The sequence below is a fragment of the Tiliqua scincoides genome, chromosome 1 (genome assembly GCF_035046505.1).
Source record: "Tiliqua scincoides isolate rTilSci1 chromosome 1, rTilSci1.hap2, whole genome shotgun sequence".
In the NCBI taxonomy this organism is placed as follows: domain Eukaryota; kingdom Metazoa; phylum Chordata; class Lepidosauria; order Squamata; family Scincidae; genus Tiliqua; species Tiliqua scincoides.
Window position 1 is genome coordinate 136,111,498 of NC_089821.1, and position 8,034 is coordinate 136,119,531.

General features: G+C 42.5%; 1 non-coding gene across 1 annotated transcript; it reads left to right on the plus strand.

The window, feature by feature from the left end:
- Positions 1–2,992: 2,992 nt before the first annotated feature.
- TRNAA-UGC (transfer RNA alanine (anticodon UGC)) lies at positions 2,993–3,064 on the plus strand. The gene has a single exon. It is a non-coding gene; the product is annotated as a tRNA-Ala (tRNA).
- Positions 3,065–8,034: the final 4,970 nt, after the last annotated feature.

Consider the following 8,034-nt stretch of genomic DNA (forward strand, 5'->3'; position numbering starts at 1 on the left):
ATAAACAGTATCTTTTCAGGTTCATGTGCTCAGAATAACAGCTATTATATTTCACCAGCTGTTTTTTATTTTACAACTAATTGTATGTCTCGTTCTCCAGTCAACTCACAGGCCATTGTTCCCATTCCATTGCTGATTCAGGGAAAGAGAGAATATGCATTGTATGAAATGTGTGTCTATGGATGGATGTGTGCGTCTCGGGTGGGGAAAAGAATGGCACGCACTCAAGAGTCTGCGGTACGCCAAGCTGCTGAAGACATACCCTAACTTTTCATCACTGTCTCTAAGGTGGCTTTACCCCTTAATTTTCGGGAAGGCTGTCTACAGATAAATTCCAAACACATGCTTCCGATAACAGCAAAATATAACAGTATTTATTAAATATTGTTAAATTATATATATATATATAAATTTTATATACAGGGTGACCCAAAAGTAGGTGGACAGTAGGTGGAATAAATGTTATCATTTACTGTCCACCTACTTTTGGGTCACCCTGTATATAAAATTTATATATATATATATATATATATATATATATATATATATATATATATATATATATATATATATATATATAATATTTTTCTATTGTAATTTTTAAGATTTGGGTTTTTTAAATTCAGGGGGGGAAATCTCTGAATGAATGTTTCTCATGTTCTGCTTAACCATCATTACCGCCTTACTGGGCCATTTTGTAGTGGCATGATCGGGTGGTTTGAGTTTAGTAATTTAAAGACCTTCACTTTGGAGATTTGAAGACCTTTGCATGAAGGCTGCTGTATGGTGGGGCTCCTTCTGGAAGGACAGTACGGTATGTGAAAAGTGTAAAACAATGTGGACACCTGCTTTGGGTCAGATCTGCAACATGGATCTGCAAACTCAAGAGGGTTAAAAAAAAATGTTGTTCAAATATGACATGTTAAATTATGCTTGTTCTTTTTGATGTATTTGAAAATCAAGCATGTTTTCATGACTGTAAATGAAGAGACTTGCTTCATTTGACCTGCTTGCCCAGAAGTTTAGCAATGACTGTAGGCCAGACAGAATGCCACTAAGCTGTAGCCTGACACAGCAAAGCAAACTCAGTCAGTGAATACAACTGTGAGAGAGGAGAAAATTGGAGACATATGACACTGGGCAGCAGCAGCCCACAGGGCTTATTTAAGCTCAAGTGTTTTTTGAGAAAAAGCAGATTAATTTGGTCCGGTGCCAGTTTGGGGTGGGGTATGTGTGGGGAGAAATAGAACTGAGTGCCCTAAGCATGAAAATGACTACTTGTAGCACAGTGGTGGGGCAAAACATTTTCATTGTGCTTGGTGCATGAGTCAGAGTAACCATGAAAACCATCTCTATGATTGCACCATACATCCCTAGAGGCAATCATAGAGCAGGGAGATATTCCATCATATTGGACTGAACTGACTCACACAATAACAACCCAATCCTGTGCATATCTACTCAGAATTAACAACTGCCCTGAGCTGCCTGGAGCGCAGGGCTGCAGTGGTGCCAAAAATGGCTGCCACTGAATCCAGTGCACTCCAGGCAGCTGCTACCACCTCCTTGGGTATTGTTTTGTGCTGCACCTGGCGTAAAGGAATGTTTTGAGTCTGGACAAAGTAAGGATAAAGCCCTAAGTTTACTTGGTGGTAACTATTACTTTGTGTACCTCTATGGGAGCAAATGTAAACCCTGCCTGTGTTTGTACCATGTGACCAAAAGAAAAAAGGGGAAAGTGCTAAGTCACCATGATTGTGCACCTGTGAAGGACACCTGTGAATGTTAATGGTGCTGAGCATGATGGGAGCTGGGGCAATATTTGCAATGCCAGTCAAAAGACAACGAAGTCACCTATTTTGTGATTGGAAGGCTCCAATATATAAGCAGACTTTAGAGGCTGGGTGGTGGGTGGTTCGTGGTTGGTGTGGTGGCTGGAAGAGGTGCTGCTGGAGTCAGTGCTGGTCATATCAGTTCAACTATGCTGCTAATTTGGCTGTGTATCTGATAAGCTTTTTGCTCACTGTAAACTCTTCTTCAGTACAAGTCTACTTTGCTGAAAGGAACTTGCAGCCGTGTGTTTCTTCCTGGAACTGCTTGCTTCAAGCACGCTCCTACGTTCTGCTACTCTGCCTTGCTAGTGGGGAGCAAACCATATACCCCTAGCATTCCTGACACAAAAGAAGGGGACTTTTGTCCCCTTCCCCCTGGTAAACTAAGTAGCTCCGCAATGGAGCTACTCGATTCTACGGTGACCGTGACATTCTACGGCCGTGTGACATTCACGTGTGACATTCTACGGTCACCGTGACGGTGACCGTGACATTCTACGATGTAGAATGTAGAGCCTCCATGTCAGGTGGCCAGCCCAACACAGAGGCTCTGGATCCAGTGGAGCAAAGCTGGGGTTGGGGCCAGAAGCAGCTTTGTCTGGGGCAAGGGTAATTGCTTCCCTTTACCCTGGATAAAGCCACAGCAGCCCCAATGGGGCTATTCTGATCTACTCCACCCCAAGAGGTGAAGCAGAACCGAGCAGTCTGGAGCTGCCCCAGACCTGGAGCTGCCCCAGATCAGGGTTAGGATCTGGCACGTGCCAGATACTGGCCCCGCCCCCCTGCTCACTTGCTGCTCGCCCATGGACCTGTCTGCCATCCGCCATCCCCCCACCCTAAAATGCCTCCTCCCCATGCCCTTCCCCAGACCCCCGCACCAGTCTGACTTGGCCAGCTGAGGGTCACCTCCTCTGCTGGCAAAACGTGGCTTGGGCCGACCTCTTTTCTCCAAAGGTGGTACAAACGTGCTTTAGGACACTTTTGCAACACTCTGTGGCCGGGCAAGGGACTTGTGCTGGCTGTGGGCACTCTCTGGATTGCACCCTAAGGGTGCTCCTTCTACAGATGAGGAGATATCCTCATCTTCAAATGGCCAGAGGAGATAGATTTATTATTTATTATCTATTATTAGTTATTATCTATTATAACATTACAGAGGAGGGGATGTAGCTCAGTGGCAGAGCATATGCTCTGCATGCATGAGGCCCTGGGATCAATCCCTGGCATCTCCAATTTTTATTCCTTCATTAAGATATTATTTATTATGATAAACCTGATTTAGCTGCCCAAATGGGTTGAATGGTGCCACAGTCTCTAGTTGGCAACCTTCAGTCTCGAAAGACTATGGTATCGCGCTCTGAAAGGTGGTTCTGGAACAGTGTCTAGTGTGGCTGAAAAGGCCGATTCGGGAGTGACAATCCCTTCCACACTGGGAGCAAGTGCAGTCTGTCCCTGGCCTGTCTCCCTGGCTATGGGCCTTCCTGCTTTGCCTCTTTGCCTCAGACTGCTGGCCAAGTGTCTCTTCAAACTGGGAAAGGCCACGTTGCACAGCCTGCCTCCAAGCGGGCCGCTCAGAGGCCAGGGTTTCCCACTTGTTGAGGTCACCCCTAAGGCCTTCAGATCCCTCTTGCAGGTGCCACAGTAAACATGCCAGATTTGTGATATTGGAAGTCCCCTATTCCTTTCAGATAAAACAGGCAATAAGGGGTAAGTCATTTGAGAAAGATCAAGTGACTGAAGTTAGCACATGCTGTTTGAGCAGTCTTCTGTTTTTAGGGGGTGTGGGTTTAGTTACATAGTTTCTGTTACCAGTTGTGTTAAGACTCCTTGAAAGGAGAACTGGTGTGTGTAGCCCATTTGGAAGAAGGGATCCTTGAGGATTGTTTTGTTATTTTAGTGAATGCCTGGAAATATTTGTACCACTTGATTATGCCAAGTTTTGATTAGAGTGCTGTACTTGGCAGAAAAGGTAATTCAAAGTTTATGTTTTATTTCGTTGAAAAAAGGCATAAATATATACCCTATACTCTCAGTCAACATTTCAATAATTAAAAATGTATAGCCTGACATTGTTTTGAATTCAGGCATGATCCATATTGAATATTCACCTGACTGCTTAAAATCAATATGCAAAAAACATAAGTCTGAACCCTGCCTTATAACAACACCCTGTCTACACAGGTATAGAATACATCACAAATAGAGATGGGTGCTGGGGGCTGTCCTCATCAGTCCCCTCCCCCAAATCCCAATGACTAGCGGTATTTGTTTTGGGTAAGATAGGATTACAGCCTACTTCATACTGAACACAATGGGCATTTCTGAGTAAAGTAAATAACACCATGTTCAAACACCTCTACCAATGACTTTTTTATACTTGAGCACTACCAAAGGTAATAATTTTCTACCTGTTCAAAAATATTTTCTGTAACTATAGAAAGATCCCAACTACCCAAGCTAACGTAGGCTGGATATTTTTTAAACTCTTCTACTTGGAAGTAATGATTAGACATCATACTAGGCATACTTTATGAACTGCAACAGGAGCTCATGGATGACTTAGGAAAGAGATTTCCTTAACTTTTTGTACTTCTTGCACTCCTAGGAGAATTTTAAACTGCTCACACCAAATTGTGTTTACTTCAGTTATTATTATTTGCTGTTTTCCTGAAATTGTATTGAACATATATGATTAAAAAATGGAACATCAGAAAGACATTAATTTCAATCATCAAAAAAGAATAGTTCTCTTCATACAATTTGAAGACGTCAAAGAATTCCAAGAAAAATGAATCAGAAGGCCAAAAACAATAAATATTACAGCCAATAAGAAAATGAAGTACTTATTGGCTTTTGTTGGCCCATCAGTTGATGGGGCCAAATTCAAACTGCTGAACCACCTTCATAAACCTCCTAGGAGTGCAAGCAGAGCCTAGGAAGTAGAGATAATTTTAAAATAAATAACACATTACCTTTGAAAGAAGATGATAGCATGGCGTGGAAGCGAAAAACCACGAGACAGGTCCTCTCGTGGATTGAGAACTGGTTGGAGGCCAGGAAGCAGAGAGTGGGTGTCAATGGGCAATTTTCACAATGGAGAGAGGTGAAAAGCAGTGTGCCCCAAGGATCTGTCCTGGGACCGGTGCTTTTCAACCTCTTCATAAATGACCTGGAGACAGGGTTGAGCAGTGAAGTGGCTAAGTTTGCAGACGACACCAAACTTTTCCGAGTGGTGAAGACCAGAAGTGATTGTGAGGAGCTCCAGAAGGATCTCTCCAGACTGGCAGAACGGGCAGCAAAATGGCAGATGCGCTTCAATGTCAGTAAGTGTAAAGTCATGCACATTGGGGCAAAAAATCAAAACTTTAGATATAGGCTGATGGGTTCTGAGCTGTCTGTGACAGATCAGGAGAGAGATCTTGGGGTGGTGGTGGACAGGTCGATGAAAGTGTCGACCCAATGTGCGGCAGCAGTGAAGAAGGCCAATTCTATGCTTGGGATCATTAGGAAGGGTATTGAGAACAAAACGGCTACTATTATAATGCCATTGTACAAATCTATGGTAAGGCCACACCTGGAGTATTGTGTCCAGTTCTGGTTGCCGCATCTCAAAAAAGACATAGTGGAAATGGAAAAGATGCAAAAGAGAGCGACTAAGATGATTACGGGGCTGGGGCACCTTCCTTATGAGGAAAGGCTACGGCGTTTGGGCCTCTTCAGCCTAGAAAAGAGACACCTGAGGGGGGACATGATTGAGACATACAAAATTATGCAGGGGATGGACAGAGTGGATAGGGAGATGCTCTTTACACTCTCACATAATACCAGAACCAGGGGACATCCACTAAAATTGAGTGTTGGGCGGGTTAGGACAGACAAAAGAAAATATTTCTTTACTCAGCGTGTGGTTGGTCTGTGGAACTCCTTGCCACAGGATGTGGTGATGGCGTCTAGCCTAGACGCCTTTTAAAGGGGATTGGACAAGTTTCTGGAGGAAAAATCCATTATGGGTACAAGCCATGATGTGTATGCGCAACCTCCTGATTTTAGAAATGGGTTATGTCAGAATGCCAGATGCAGGGGAGGGCACCAGGATGAGGTCTCTTGTTATCTGGTGTGCTCCCTGGGGCATTTGGTGGGCCGCTGTGAGATACAGGAAGCTGGACTAGATGGGCCTATGGCCTGATCCAGTGGGGCTGTTCTTATGTTCTTATAAGTTTTTCTGAGTATCCAATTCAGTCTCACGAGTTGGCAAGCTGTGAGCCTCATTAGGCTACTTCTTCCTACTTTCACATTAGCCCAAATCTATTACATTTAATGTAAGTATGCAATGTTTTCATTCAAGGGTCACAGAGCACTTTTTTAAAAAAGACCTAACATTGAGCTGAAGCCAACAAAAACCCCTGGAAAACATTTTTAGTGGCACCCCTGGAAAACTGGCCCACCTCACCCCAGCACTGTCTGTTCTAGTGGCTGTCTGCTGGTATTCCTTGGCATCTTTTTAGATTGTGAGCCCTTTTGGGACAGGGAGCCATTTAGTTATTTGATTTTTCTCTGTAAACCGCTTTGTGACCTTTTAGTTGAAAAGCGGTATATAAATACTGTTAATAATAATTAATAATTTTTAGAACTGTTTTTCTGAAGAAAACAAACCTGAAAACACAGAATGTCTTATATAACTGTTTGCTATTTAAGCGACTGAAGGTTGCCAATAAATGCTGGAAAAAAAATGTCAGAAACAAAAAGAATCTAATTGACCAGGGCAAGAAAAAAAATTCTTTTTTTTGCTTCAGAACCCATGTTGCAGTTTTTACGTACACCTGTGGGCTGTGCTATTCTTAAGATATTTTGCATTTTCAGCTTTTGTGAGGTTCAGTCTTCACTGAGCTGGCAGTACTGTTAAGATCTTCCAGGCTGAAACTAATTGGAGCCATACTCCACTATCCGTGCTTACTTCAAAAAGGAAATAATGATACCAGCCCGAACTGTTTGCTCAGTGTCAGTCTGAATTTAACTCCGTACCATTTTGTTTTGCTTTAATTTAACATTATTTTTGTGTTTATTTTACCTAATAAGTGAATCATTTAACTGTAAAAGACTCATTCTGGAGGGTAAAGAATGGAATTCAGGAATGAGTGAAGCTTGGAATAACCACTGACCTGCTCAATTATATTGCAGTACTGCGTGAACAATAATGTCGTATCAATGGTAGACTAGATCTGCAGGGATAAACAGACCTGCCACTCTATTATTGGTGGAATTGAAAATGCCATTTTAACCATTCTATGAGAGTGAGCAAGGCAGTGGTGGATTGGAAAGTGTGTTGGGTTCAATATAGAGAACTTCCAGTGCCTATTTAAAAAAAAAAAAATTAATTGCCTTTCAGTTTTATGTTGAAAAAGGATTAGGCAAAGAAGTGGTAGATTTTAATCTTGACAATAGCACTGCTTAAAAATAAAGTAAAATAGATGGTTAATAATAAAAGGAGCTTTTTCTTCCATAATGGGAGCTCCCGATACTTGTGAATCCAACTGACATTCATGAGATAGTATGTTCTGAACAGACATGTTCAGAATACTATAACAACGGGGGCTCTGTATCACGTATAAAGCACTTTTCCTACTTTCTCAGAGGATTTACATATGCAATTTCAGTAGTCCTTACAACCCTTCTATAATGTAGGCCCATATTGCATCTAAGGGCTAAAACTGTGAGAGTGACATCACAAGGTATTTTAAGCACACTTATTAGGATGTAAGTCACATAGAATTTAGTCGGACTTCTAAGTAAACATGTTTAGGAATGCAGTTTCAGTGAGTTTAGCTCTATAGAACATCTGCTGTTTTGTGGGCTTTGCTTGTTGGCTGTTAGTCAAGAATTATGAATAGTTAGTATTAACCGCTTATACAATTCTGAACCTCAGACCTGTAGCTCTAAATTCAGCAGCAGCTGCGTGGGTTCCTGAACTAGATAATATCAGTGGCGTTACTAGGGTTCGCGTCACCCAGTGCGGGATGTAGCGCATCACCCTCCATGCAGTGGGCGGGGCAACACCCCAGGTGGTGGGCGTGGTGATGTACCATCACTCCACCCCCCCACTGGTTTTTTTGGCTGTACCTTTTGATAGAACAAAGATAGAACACATTCTGCATGAAATTACGCATTGATTGATATATAACATGATGGTATTATTCCTCCAAAC